The sequence below is a fragment of the Uloborus diversus genome, chromosome 6, assembly GCF_026930045.1.
Source record: "Uloborus diversus isolate 005 chromosome 6, Udiv.v.3.1, whole genome shotgun sequence".
NCBI lineage: Eukaryota > Metazoa > Arthropoda > Arachnida > Araneae > Uloboridae > Uloborus > Uloborus diversus.
Window position 1 is genome coordinate 37,085,795 of NC_072736.1, and position 15,687 is coordinate 37,101,481.

Genomic DNA, 15,687 nt, shown 5'->3' on the forward strand with positions numbered 1-15,687 from the left:
TGTTCAATAAATCAGGATGTTCTTGCTTAAAGATGCGACAGTCAAAAGCCATTCTACAAAGGAATAAAAAAACTTCTAAGAAAGTGCTAAAGAGTATATATTCTTGCACTGATAGTATTTCTATTTTTTACAATGCAAAAAAGGACATTTTTTCAAGAAAATCAAGAAAACGAAATTTATTTTCGTAACCCTCCTCGTTAAGAGTATGATAAATACAAAGGCGAAAAGCTCTGAAGTCATCGTTCTTTTAATACATAAAAACTAGGACTTTTTCTCTATTTTTTACGTGGCATCGTTAGTGGTCTGGTCTTTTTCTTTCATTATCATGCTACACATTCCCTATATATTTATGAACTAAATTTTACTACTGAATTTTATCAAGCTTATATTTTTATTCCGCACTTTTTTTCTTCTGAAATCAAGTGGGTTTTTTTTCGAATTAATTTTAGGAAAAAGTTGAACCCAGCACTAATTTGCAGCTTAAGCGCGGCATTCTTTGAAATTATTTCGAGATATAATACGTAAGAACTAAAGACTGGCAAACGTAGAGATTTAAATTGTTGACGGAAATTTTACTCACTTAAACGTTTTGCTACAGAAATGAATCTCGCAACCGATAAGGTTTACCGATTTTACATCTGTATGTATATATGTATGTACGCAACCCATATAAGGGGTGAGTTTAAACTTTACGGAGTATTAAAGAAGATGATAAGAAGCAAGAGAGAGAGAGATAATCATGTGGAGCATTTTGTCGCAAGCGAAATGCTGATATGCACACAATGCCAGAAGCTGGTGGAAGCAAAACAGCAGCCCATTGGGGGGATCAAGGGGGGAGGCGGCCAATTAACCCTCCCTGGATTTTAAAAACACAATTTAAATAGAAGGAGGGTTAAGAAAATAAATAATGCATTTTGCATGTATTTTGGTGCTTTTCTCCAGTAAAATGTATTAATTATTTTCCCTTTTACCCCTCTCCCCTCCCGGAAAACTCTGTAGTGACGGGCCTGAGAAACAGGTCACAAATTTATAACACAAAGACAATTTTACACAACATTTTCGTTTTGAAGAAAGGTTTAAAGCTGTTGTTGAAATTCGCGGCCTGCACTTGTAATACATGCGTCGCAATGACAAAATACTCACTGAACCATTTTGACAAACTTCCGCCGATCTTTGTTGCGACTCGTGTGTTAGAACCACTACAGGCCGTAACTTTTAACAATTGCTCTAAACATTTCTTAGAAAACTAAAATGTTGTGCGAAATTGTCTTAGCGTTATAAATTTGTGACCTGTTTTCAATCCATCAGTTTGTGGCGTTGTGTGAATTCAGCGCGTCATTGCATTTGCGACCTTTTGTTCCAGTATGATTCTTGCTTTTTATCGTACCCTCTAACGCCCCTTAACCATTTACCCAAGAGTTTAGACTCACCCAGTATGAATGTATGTATTATGTGTCTGTCTGTCTATTTTTTATGGATCAATCCATCTACGTACGTTAATGCATGTCTGTTTATCTCTCTATCTATATATTTGTCTGTTTGCGTGCTAGTCTGAAAGTTTAGTTTAAATCATTGAAAAAAGATAAAATGGAGGGAGTGAAGATTTTTTTTATGAAACCAAGACTCTAAGTCACGTGATAGCTTTAAAGCAAAGCATTGGAAGAAACCAGATTTCTTTCACTTGTTTCACGCAAAACGGTCCAACCATTTGTTGTTGTTGAGTCACGTTACCTGGGGTCTTTAGGTCAGCTTATGCTAAGCCAATGATTAGACTTGCTCCCTCTATCTTAATTCCTGCTCTAAGGTTAAAATTCCTCGTAGTAAATTTGATTCGTTCCCTAATATATCTGCTTTCTGTTTCGTTGGGTAAATCCTAGAGTGCATATTTCCATGCACCTCTCGGTTTTCTGATGCTTTTGCATAGTTTTGCTCGTTAACGACCAAATTACTGATGCATACGTTAATGCAAACAAATTACTCTGGTCATTCTTTTTTCTTTTCAAACTAACTCAAACCACTTTCAAGTATAGTTCTATTTCTTCCGAATGTATGATTCTCACTTTTTTTGTTTTCTCCCCATATTAACAGCCTTAAATTAACCCGAATGCTTAATCTAATCTGTCTTCTGTTTGTTCTTCTGCGCGCCTTTTTTGTCTTACTTAAATGAATATTACTAATGACTATCGTTTAAATCATTTTAAAGCATTTTCCCAAAGAAAAATCAATAATACTTGTATTTCCTATTTAATTTTTGATTTTACTGGTTCTTTTGACTAAAATTTATCCTAATGAAAATATTTAATTAAAAAGTCTTTTCTTAATACCCCTGGCAGAAAAAGTAAAGAAATGCTTATTCTTAAAGTAAAACAGCTAACGATTGCGTTTTATTTTTATGTAACCAGAATAATTGAAAGTCAACTGATATAGTAGAAAAAAGTAATTACAAATTTCTAATTTTCTAAAACGAAGTTTATTCTCGGTAATTTAATTATTTTTCTAAAACATAACTTAAAAGCAGTTTTATAAAATGCATTTTTATCTCGTTTTTATTGACGTTGCTTTGTTTGTATTTTTACAATCATGTCTTTAAATCTACTGAATATATTTGACTGTAAGAACGCATTAGAAATTCTAGCTAAATTATTTTTCTTGCCAACTTAATGGAATTTAAAAATGCAAACCAAAAGTGAAGTTTTTTCTTTTATTCTGTTCCGCAGTAGAAAATGTAGAGTTACTTTATTAATCAAATTAGGATTTAATAAAAATTTTACGTTAAAAAACTAAAATTTAACTTCGACATAATTCAATTAAAAAAAAAATTAAAAACTGAAAATAAAATAAGAGTAACTTTAATACGGGTAAAAATTGTATCACATATACTACCTAAATTCAAAATAATAGAATACTTCCCACTTTTTGAAAAAAGTTTATTCTAACCAAATATGAGTACAAATTAGGTATTTAAATGAACGTGCCACCTTTCTTAAACCTTAAACTGTGCATTTCATTCCAAATATACTCAAACGAAAATAATCGTAGACAGAATAATCCATAAGTTTAGAGTGATGAAGATTTACATTGAGGCAAAAAATTAAAATATTCAAATTAAAGGTGGAAAAACACTTAAAAAAAACAATATTAGTACTAGAATGCGTCATTTTTTGCTGGATTCATTGCTTTAAACTCACACGGATTCTAACACCTGTTTACATTAATCATTTCTGACACTGCTTCCATAACCTCTTCAATACGGTGGCAAGCTCAGTTTTGTTGGCGGGCACCAGGTCTTGAACCGCTTTCATTAGATTTGACGATACTACAATTTCTTGATCGTATTGAGATTGGAAGAATTGATTGACCAGTTTAATACCGAAACTCCTCTTTCTGTTCGAAATAGATGAGTCGTTTTAGAGTGGAATCTTGATGAAAGATAAAATGTGTCACTTAATTTGTAACTGTTGTGCCTCAGATGAAGTATCATACAGAATTATTGATAAACCACGGAAGTCAGGCATTGTTTTATTTTAAGATATATATAACTTCCCAATTCCAGCAGCCCTCATACACCCACAAACCAAGAAGGATGTGTCAAAGATGAAAGAACGTCTTACACAAGATTTCTCATACGCTTTTCTTTTTAAACGTCAAACCCGAACGCAATTTTTTGTTCACAGATATTTCAAAAAAAAAGTTCATCACCGAATATAATACTTTTCCAACCTTGTTGCCCCTGTTTGAGCTTTTTTTTGCTTCAGTAAAATCGTGCACGTTTCTGCTTTGTGTTTATCTTTGGTCTTACTTCGTTGATTCGAATTAAAACTGCAGTTTATGCAACCGTCCAAGTGTAGTTGGCATGAATAAGATAACTCTGTCCAACACTTATGGACGTAAGAAGCATTTTTTAACGATTGTTTTGGACAATTTTCTTTGATTTAGGTTCATCTCTTCCAGGTGTTACAATTTTTCTACCTCGTTTACTTCGGGTATTTTTTGGTTGGTCAGTCTTATATTTCTTTAAAATCTTACATACCATAGATAGTAAAACGTTCATTTGAATTGAGTTGGATAGCTTTTTTTCTAACTTTAAGAAATGATACAATATGTAACTTCGTTTTTTCTCATATTTGTAACCTTAACGACCCATTTTGAGCAATAAAAGGCTTTTAAAAGAGCATAAGATTATCCGGGCGCCAAGCTCCATACTTGTGACGAACTATAGGGACACAGGTATGCAAATATCTTCTCTACTTTTTAAAATTCACATTGAATGAATAGATTATTCTAATTTTTGACCTATATAAAAAATCTTTGTATTTTTACAATGGGTTAAGGATCCATAAATTGCTAAAATAATATCTGAAAAGTTGCTTAAATTGATTTATCCATTCATGAATAACGAGTTTTAATCTTTTTAATTTGCATACGTTCATTTTTCCCGTGTGCAGGCATGATTGTGTGGGTATATGTGTAGGTGTGTGTGTGTGTGTGTGTGTGTGTGCAGGTGTGTATGTGTATATATGTGTGTAAGTGTGTGTGTGTGTGCAGGTGTGTATGTGTATATATGTGTGTAAGTGTATGTGTGTGTGTGTGTGTAGGATATGGACGCAACCTGGAGACGCTGCTCGCAAGAGTAACAGCATTTGGAGGGGCCTGGCGACCGTGGTGCAGCAGAGGGAGGTGGGGGAGGGGAATAAAATCATAAGACATCAAAACCATCAAGTGAGAACAGTAAGCAATGTGATTGCTCAAAAAAAAAAAAAACAGTTGATTGTAATGATAGACTGTAAACGTCGCTTTAAAAGCATTATTCTAACAAGTGAGTTCCAATTGCTCAAAGTTAATTGAAGTTTTTCTTCTCGATTAGGAAAACGTGGTTTGCGCAATGTAGAATAAAAGTTAATTTGCTATTTCAAATAAGCTAATACACATATTTGGGACAAATTTGAAAATAGTTGAATAATATTTTTTTTCTCATTTGTAAAAGTACGTATGCAGTTTTATATTATTAAAATTCCGCTTGACATTTAGGAATGTAGTTAATTTTAGTTTTCTTTTTTTTTCTTCCAACGACAATTTATATTTTCTTTCAATTACCTTTGTGATCCTCTCTACTGTCGTACAAATAAATGGTTTTCCGTACATATAAAAACAAATATGCTTTGCGAAAGTAAGATTAATAAATCTTCCATCGATATTATGTACTTTCCGATAAGATTCTATTTGTCAGTCTACAAATTTCTTCTGTGATAACTTCGTTGTCCAAATACTGTGAGGTCAACTACAGAACAAACTATGGAGACATTGCTTTTCTCTTATAGGGTTAAAGCGTTTTTGCTTAAGTTTCTTGCTAAAAGTAATTTCTTTCTTTCACTAGTTTACCGTTGCCTATCTTAAGAACATTCGCATTTAGTTATTTATTTTTGCTTCTATTTTGAGATAGCTATTACTTTTTACATTCTTCATGTTTAAAAGCAAATATACTGAATGGTGTTCGTCTTCGCAGTTATGATTTTTTTTTTTTTTTTTGGCCTCATTTATGCGATCGAATTTAGCATAAATGGCTTTTAAGATACAACTGTTGTAGTTTTAAAAAATATACACAAATTTTGTAAAAAAATTAAAATAATATAAGTCAGAAAAAAAATGTCTTCGTTATGTACGGGTTTTTACTATACAATTAGTCTTAAAAAGGCTGGCACACTCTTATTACGGCTATCAAAACCTATAGTCAATTAAGACTCCAGAATATGGCATTATTGAAATAAATACAGTGCTAGCCAAATTATTAGATAAGAGGTTTTTTTTTTGTTTTTTGTACACTATTTGTACTAAAATACTACTTATTTTACTGTTAAAGTACAATACATACTGTACACTGATTATTACGTTATTTTAGCATAATTTAATGTTTGCAGGTGGCAGCACTGTCTGCTTCGTTTATGTTCTTTGTTTATCTACCTACCAGGAACATAACCTCAATCAGCTTAAACAATTCACTAGTTCTTTTTATTAGTGTGTTCTGTTATATTTAAAGTTAGTTTTAGTTAATTAGTGAATATGTGTATGTGAGTATATATAACAGTGAGAATAAACAATTTCTTACCTCATTTTTTAAAAAAGTTAAGAAATGGTGTAAACCTTGTGAAAAGTATGCCAAAAAGACGCAAAATGATCATCAAGAACAAGGGAATGCATACTAAATATTAGATAATTATTTCACTGTTCGTTAATGTGTCTACAGTTATGTAATCAATAAAGAATTTGCTTTAAAACTGTTTTAGGGTAATAATTTGGCCAGCACTGTGTTTAAAAAGTGTCTCATTTGTTTTATCAGATGACTAGCAAAAAAAAAAAAAAAAACTTAAATTATAAATCTTCTTCATTTTTTTCTTTATAAGTCACTGATGTTGTTCCTAGAATCTTGGATAAAATTCTACTTTGATAACAAACGATAAGCCGGCTCCATACTAGCTGACTGGTTATAATACTTAGTCATTTACTCTACAGAAAATTATTAAAATAGTTCCAGGGGTTTAGACACACGTAACAAATTACAATTATGGCGGTGGGAAGCAAGGGGTTGTTGGTGGATATTTTGAAGTTTTGAGTAAAACGCGTTTAAAGTTCTTATCCTCGGTAGAGTTTTATTGAATTTTTTTCTAAATCTTGCTGCGTACCAGTAGCTATTAGAGCTATACTAGTACCATCTCTTTTACCACAGACAAGTTGTTTTCTTAACATTTGCACTAGTTATCTCCAAATTTTCGGTTATTATATCCATTTGGTTCTCATTAGCTGAATTTATCAGGATAGTTACTATCGAAACAGCAATCGATGTTTTCGTACATACTATCTCTGCTACAGTTTAAATTTCTTGGATGGGTGAAGAAGCCCCAAAAATAAAAACTGTCATCTGGCATGACAAAAGAGAGTTTCCCTGGCGTATTTCCCTGTAACAGCAATCCCCTGTCTCATTTATTTATTCTTTTCAGTTTTACTACAAATAATGATTTAAAATCCTTCGAAATATAATAATGAGTATATAGGGAGGACCGGGGCACGTTTACGCTGTGCCTTTTTTTAAAAATGAATTATAACTGGAGAGCCACCATCATAACAGATTGATGCTACTCCCCAACAAGTATTCTCACAGGTTTTTGAGCATTAGTCGAGCTTCGGTCCAGCATGCAGAAGGAATAATCTGTTTTCTACCAAGTTGAGTAGATTTTGTGTTGAACGTTTGGAAGCTTATTGTGAATAAGCAATACTTAGCTAAGAAAAAACAAATATATAAAAATTCGCAGAATTTTATAATTTTTTGAGTATTCTATTTGTATGAACTAAAATGTTATTAAATTTTTTTCACGATAAAAATAAATCCAAATTTGGCGACGGGAAAGTTTACGCGTTGAACGTCGGAGCACTTTGACGATCGTTCTTACTGTGTCTAACTTAAACGTGCCAACGACACTTTTTTCACTCCAAACTGTCTCAAACATTTTTAGTATTTTCCGACTATTTAGCTTTGAAAATCACCATTTAATTTTAAATTAAGTTACACATTCGTATCTCATAGCTTACAATCATATAGTGCTGTTTTCATGCTCCTTCAGCTTCAACTTTATACACTATTCAGTCTGTAATAAATTCGCTTTATTTTAGCGATGGTGAATCATTATGTTCAAAACACTAACAGAACCACGTAAGGTGTCAAAATAAATGCGCGTAAACGTGCCTCGTGTCCGGGGTAAGTTTACGCAACCGACTTATACTCAAAACATTTTTTAACGGCTAAAAGAACAAGCTGAATATACCAATTTGGACTCCATTAACTGCTTCATAAGACCACAATGTCAAAATTGTCCTTAGTTAAAACATAAAAATTTGAAAATTCATTGAAAAAAATCCGTGTAAATGTACCCCGGTCTACCATAAGTAATCGCATTTTTTGTAATATTACTTCCATTGGCAGACCGGTAAAGAAGCATTTAGAATAAAAGCTGTCATCTTGCGTGAGAAAAGCAAGTTACCATGGCGTAGTTCATTTCATATTGAAATGTAACAAAATATCACCTGTAACAACTAGCCCCCTATCACTCTCTTAATTATTCTTATAAATTGTGTTTCAATTATTGATTCAATGTGCAGCAAAAAATAATAACTATTAAAGTAATAAGTAATTGCAAATTTTGTGATGTTTCAAATATTGCAAGATTTTAAACTAATGGAGAGTGGCTGTTTCTGCAACAGTTATCGTAAATGAATTTCAAGTATAAAATAGTTTGACCTTTTTCTACGTGTTAATAAAATAATAATCCAAAAATCCAGACGCGCTATTACTAAAAAAACATGTTACATCTAGTGCCTTAAAAGTTTCAACGAAATCATTTGTAGGGCTGGTTTGTTTTCGATGAAGTTATGATATTTAAAGTTCAAAATGCTGCATTTTGAGAATAAAAAAGGCAGAATCGGTTGGGATTTTTGGAAATAGAAGTTCAATGATATGGAATTTTAAAACGTCCACAAATCTATCCAGATGAAGGGGAAAATAAGATGTGTATTATTTGTCAACTTAAAGTGACTGTGCTTAAATTGATGCTTACACACATCTGCAATAGCTGACATCCCTGAAAATTAATAGATGCGTCAATTTTCGCCTGTAAACTGGATGTTTGCCTTTCCATCTCATCGGCGGTCAGACTGTAGTTGTTCCACTTTAACCCGATTTACAGCGTGTATAAGCCAAAATTACACATACGAAATTGCAAGTAAAATTCATAACTAAATATTTTTTATTACTTTTCATGTGAAAAATAAAACTAGTTCAAGCCAGTTACTTCGCTTCTACAGTCCTAACGCAACCTTCACTTACTAATCGTTTAGTGTCAAAAATCACCACAAGTATGGCAATAGAACCCGTTCCTCTTTACCCCATGTTTAAATTTTTCACTTTTAACCCTAATGGGCGATATACTTTAGTATCATCTTTTTAAAAAGGTCTCCATGTAGTTAAGAAAACGCTGTTGGTTTATTTTGTGACCTGTAAAAAAACTTTTTGAAGCCAGTTACTTTGCTTGTACTGTCCTAACACAACCTTCACTTACTAATTGTTTAGTGTCAAAAATCACCACAAGCAGGGTAATAAAACACCACACCAAGTTTAAATTGTTCCCTGCTAACCCTTAATTGGCGCTATACTTTAGTATCATCTTTTTTAAAAGGGTCTATATGTAGTTGGAAAAAAAATTAAAAAGTCTTAGTTTATTTTGTGACCTGCAAGAAATTCAGGAAAAATACTAATAAAAAGAAAAACCATGAAAAATCATTTTTAGCCTACTTTCCCAGTAAAAGTCAGAAAAAGAAGAAAAAAGCATGAAAGAAGGCTTAATGCATCTTAAAAATATCGTGAAAAACAAAAAAAAAGTCAAAAATAAATAAAATAATTAAATGAATATTGAAAAATTAAAAATTGGAAAGTAGGGTATTGAGATGGGGAAAAATGTCTGTCGGTCTGTCTGTCTGTCTGTCGGTCTGTCTGTCTGTCTGTCTGTCTGTCGGTCTGTCTGTCGGTCTGTCTGTCTGTCCCCCCCTAATAACTTTTGAATGAATAGTCCGATTCGAACAAACTTTTTTTTGTTCGAAAGATCTCGGCGAGGACACCTCATTCCCATATTTCACTTTTTGATTTGAACTATTTTTTGTTCAATTTTGAACAGTTCAAAAAAACTTAACATTATCGCCTACGGGGAAATTCAAAGCAATTCCGAACTGTGAGGCGAATTTGCTTCAAACAAACTTTGTAGGAAAAAGCTTTTGATAAAAAACTTGTATATAAGATATCTTTTTGATTTGAACAATTTTCCGTTCAATTTTGAACAGTTCAAATCCCTTAACATTAGCGCCTACGGGGAAACTGAAAGTCAATGTAGATTCCGTACTTGAAGGCGGATTTACTTCAAACAAACTTTGTTAGAAATAGCTCTTGACGACCAACTCCCGACTCCAACTCCGAGAATTTAGGGGGACCTGACACTGACTCTGACTCCTGTTCCCGACAATTAATCGGACTCCGACTCCCCGACTTCGACTCTGACTTCGTAGCTTTGGCAAACATTTATACACGGAGGACAAATGACTGACTCCGATTCTTGGATATTTGACTCCGACTCTTTTATCCCAAAATGAGATTGACTCCGACTCCGCTGCTGTGGTTTTAACTGTGAAATAATTATTGTTGATATGATTTGTTTTTATTTTCACGCTAAAGTTTTAATTTAGGTATTTAGTTTTCGGTGAATAAACTCGAAAAATATGCGCAGACGTTTTTTTTTTTTTTTTTTTTTGACAATGAAAATTATTTCTTTAAGTTGACATTTTATTGTTTTTTTTTTTTATTTTGGTAAGTGCATTAATTCGTTTAAAAAATTATTTTCGGCAACAGGGGAAAAAGAAACGATTTTTTTTTTATGATGTATTTATTTTAATGAACTTATTATTATTTTTTCCTTTTGAAAGCTGTTAAAAAAATTTTTTTAATGGAAAGAAGTGTATTAGCTGCTTTGTTTAAAAGGTGCTGCTATTTTATTTGTTCGTTTTTTTGAAGAAAAGTAAGGAATATTTTATTCCTAGAAATCAGCTTAAAATATTTAAAAAAATATGTTTGAAAAAATTTGCGATTTTAGCTATTTTTGAGAATATTGATCAGGTACTAGAAAGTAGTATGGGTATACGAGAAAGTAGGCTCGTCTAGTTCTAGACGGAACTTCTTGTTTGTTAATTAGATAATGGTTCTTACAAATGAAATAAACAGAACAAAAGAGAAGCAAATAAAAATAACATCATTCAAAATGGTTCTTTGAAATTTATAAATCAAGAAGATGATATAGTTCGAAATAAGTTTAAGAGTTATTTCATTCAAGTAAATTGATCCTTTTATTTCAGTTTATTTCAAAGAGGAATCTCGTTTAACTAATGCAGATTTGCTTGAAAACCTTTTAAAATAAGTTTCTTAAAAGCAGAGATTTTCAAAAGAACAATACCAAAATAAACAAAGCATTCAAATAACTTAGGGATTTTAGTATCAAGACTAAAATGAAGAAATGTAATGCATCGGAAAAAAAAATTAGAAGTTTTTGGTATTTACATAATGCAATATTGATTTGTTCTGGAAATAATGCTTTTCGTAATTGAGAAAGCAGAAATATATTCAAATTCAATAAATTCTTAAAAAAAGGATTAGGTTTCGGCTTATTTTCGGCTGCAAAAAATAATACTGGAAATCCAAGTCAAGTCGCATTCCCCCCCCCCCCCCTCATACTGAAGAAATAAATCAGGCAGTTTGGAGATATTTTTGGATGTCTGGATATTGACGAGCATAATACCTTAGCTACTCAGCCGATTTTCATTAAATTCGGTACTAAATTAGTTTTTAGCATGGGGGATTGTTCTAGGATGCCATATTTTGCAGTTTTTGTTTTTTAATTTCATTTTTTTTTTGCCCGGAGTGAAATGTAATAAATACCAAAACTGGTCAACACAAACGGACATTACGGGCAGATATATTTGTTTTTTCCAAATAGTATATAGCCCTCAGTAAGAAGTATGACTGCCATAATATCAAAAGAAAAGAAAAAAACACAAGAATATTAAAACGTTCGCTAATTTGAGTATTGAAGTTGCTGTAGAAAGCCATAATTTGTGTTATTAGATGAAACTGTAATGACTACTGATGTTCAAACATGAAAAGGAAAGTTACGCTATGTGTCATTGACTTCAACTAAACTTTGACCCTGATTACACTTTTTGTTCCAAATACAGAAACACTAAAGTACATACTGAATTTAAGTCCCATTTATAGCGAAACGTAATACCTAACAAAACTGGTCAACACAAAAGAATGCAATGTCATATTGATACCTCAGAAAAACAGTAGGATATCTTACTGCTGTTTCTGAGATTAGATGTCTTAAGGTACCTCTGAGGCGACGATATGTGCATTAGGGTGGAGTGAAAAAATCAAAATCTGATAAACGTTAAGTAAGAGTGCGGGAAAAGTTGCCTTTTGTAGAGATATTTTTTCATGCAAGAGAATTTCGTCAGAAAAATATATCTTCAGGGTTCGCCCACGCCTTGAAGTTGACCATTATCGCATAAAAAGTGGAAAAAGTTACAATAATTTCATCAAAATTAAATATTTTATAAATTTGATATAATATCACTTAAAAACAGGCTTTTTGTGTAGGTTACACACCGCGCATGTGATCATTTTAATAATTAACTATATTTTAAAGTGCCACACATGCTTTGAATTTGAAGAATATCGAGTCAAAACTGAATAACATCGTGAGGCTCCCTTCATTGAGGAAAAAGTATTAGACGTTATTATTTGTAAAAAATTTGCTCCATATTAATTAGCTCTTACACAGATACTGAAAAAATAAGTAATACAAGCGTTTTTTATCAAGTAAAAAAAAAAGATAATTCTCCACTTAGTCAATAACTCAAAAAGTAAACTTTGCTTGACAGGGAACAGTGATTAAGTGTAAAAATTTGAAAATGTAAATGTAGCTCAAAACAACCAACATAAGTCACACCTCGAAACAAAATAAGTTACTAAATAAATTTTAACGACTTTTGAGTTCTCAAACTATAACCACATTTCACACCGTAAAGCATAGTTTGGCTGGCGAGTCGGACTTATTATTTTGACTCCTTACAATGTTTTGCCTTAGTGATGCAATGTGGGGTAATATTTCTCGACTCGAATCTGACTCTAATAAATCCATTTGTCTTGGTTAGACAACAAACTGTGGTTGACGCTACTTTGTCTCATTTTACACATCGACTCATTGTTTCAGTGTAACGTGAGGTTTTTTTAAATTATACAATTCAGTAGTTACGCCATCAAGTACCATTTCTTTCAAAGTTTTATCTGAAATTCCTATTTTAGGTGAAGGATCTGAGTTTTCCCACACTCACCTATCAATGAGCTCAAGGTAGTCTCTCAGCATCGAAATTGAAATCTGGAATTTTCGCTGACCAATCGAATTCTTCAACTTTGCCATCTTACTCCGACGGAAACCATGTTCTCAGATAATGTTTCAATCATCAACAATACTATGTTTCTGTACAGTGGTTACTTTGAGAATCTAAAAAATATTAAACTGGGGACTGCAGATGATCGTCCTCAGAGAACTTGGTTTGCGTCGGATTCCGACGACAAATTCGAAGAATTCGACTGGACATTGAAAATTTACAATTTCAGATATCAATTTCGAAGATGAGAGACTACCATGATAGACCGGGATCTGAAGGGGGTTGAGCATGCATGGAAAGGCTGACGCAATATTATTTCTGATTATTGTTACAGGCACGATGGTGATTATGAAACCACATGTCGTCGCCCCCCTGGGTGGTCGACAACCCCGGGGGAGGGGGGAAAGCAGTGGGGGGAGCCGTTTGCTAAAACACTCATAACTCGCGAACTATTGGAGATAAAACACTGAAAAAAGTGGCAATCGACGCAACAAAACAAGGGCTTCATAAAAGCTAAATATGATTATGGACCTATCTTTGTTGGTTTCTGAGGAAAATTTCATTTTTCGCAAACAAGCAAAATTTTTGAATAAAATGTGCAAAACAAACTTTTTTTGACCAAAATAAATTCCAAATTAAAATTATTTGATTTTTTTTCAAATAAAGTCCTAAATATCATTATTTAGTTTGCTAAAACTATTTAAGTACTGCTAACGCGTTGAAAAACAAAATGACAGTAGCAAGCTTGAACACGATTTGCAGTATAGTTCAGGATCTGAAGGGGGGTTTTGAGCATGCATGGAAGACCTGACGCAAAATTATTTCTGATTAATGTCACAGGCACTATAGTGATTATGAAACCACATGTCGTCGCCCTCCTGGGTGGTCGACAACCCCGGGGGAGGGGGAAAGCAATGGGGGGGGGGAGCCGTTTGCTAAAACACTCATAACTCGCGAACTATTTGAAATAAAACACTGAGAAAAGTGGCAATCGACGCAACAAAACAAGGGCTTGATAAAAGCTAAATATAACTATGATCATATACTTTGTTAGTTTCTGAGTAGAGTTCTATTTTTCACAAACAAGCAAAAATTTTGGATAAAATACGCATTTTTTTTTTTTTTTTTGAAATTATCAAAATTATTAAACTGTTTAGGGAACCAATAAAATCTGAAATATCATTATCCAGTTTGTTTAAAATTACTTAATTATTATCAAAGCGTTGAAAAGTGAAGTAAAAGCAAGCTCAAAAAGCATTTGACGTAATTCACAAAAAAAAAAAAAAAGTTTGCGGAATGTACCTTGAAGACTCGATATAAACCAAAGTAAATTTTGTGGCTCTCCTGTTTTGGCGGTTTTATTTCGTAATATTATCAAAACAATGTCCCAGTTAAGTAATTACTTAATTATTTAACCTTTAACGCATTATAGCTGCTTAGTATGGGTCACAATGGCACTTTTTAAAAAATTAAAACATGCAAGTTTGCAAGTACGAAGTAATTACAGAAAGGATAAATGATCGGGATAACTATTTTGCAGATTTTACACCTGAGTTATGAAACATAGTGAGCGAGGCTATTACCACATAAGCAACATCAAAATTTCAGTGGAACGTTAAAAAAAATGTGAGTAGTCTCTTATCCAGAGAAGTCCTGCAATGGCAATGTCTTTCTTCAATAGCGCCTGCAAAACAGCAAAAGAAAACCAAAGAAAACATTTGACCTGGGAAACGTTAGCTCAAAAGTGATGTTAGTTACATCTAAAAATCATTCGCATACAATAAGCCCAATGCTGGGTTAGGTTCATCAGAATGGTTCACGGAAGCAAAGCGAGAGGTCCGATTTCGCGAATGTAATTGAAAATGATACTTCTTGCAGCAAAACTCTAGAAGAAGCACCCTATTTTAAGAACAAAGTTCAAGTTATCGATGAAATGACTCTGGTCCATAATGTCCCAAGTACTACTACTTTCAAATGCCAATGCTTGGCATCTGAGAGCCAAGTAATAAATTTCTCTGAAATGCCCGAGTCCAACCAAGACGAAGCACTCAACAGAATTTATCTTCCTCCATATGATTCAGTGCAAAATAGGGGGGAAAGTAACTAATAGTTTATAGATCAGAAACTAATGATTTCTTATTGGCAATCTTTGTTAAAGGACAGAGGTTGCCATTTCATGTGCTGGTGTTGTGGAAAGGAAAAGAGCTTTAGGATGGCATCTATCTTCAGGAGCACTTACGGAAAAAACATCTAAAATTTTACAAGCTTTTGATACATTTTCCGACTGCGATTCAACAAGTAAAATAGGAACAAAAAAGTATGCTTTCTCTTTACCAAAAAAAGTAGGAAACTGTTTTTTGTATACTAGAGTTATCATTAAAACAATATCTGAGTGCTTCAGAATTTCAACTGTTAAAAGCTGTATTATAAAAAAATTGTCAAGAAAATAGGTATTTCTGGCGAATGCAACCATTACACACAATAATTTCTTGTCATTTCCATCAGAAATAAATATAATATCAGCTCTCTACCATGCTCCTGCAATTCTTTCCATCATTTGCTAAGAAGTATTGCTCAACTGTACTATTGAATCAATTCCCCTGTACCTTAGCAGTGTCTTTAGATGTAACCAAGTTTGGGTTTCACTTGAAT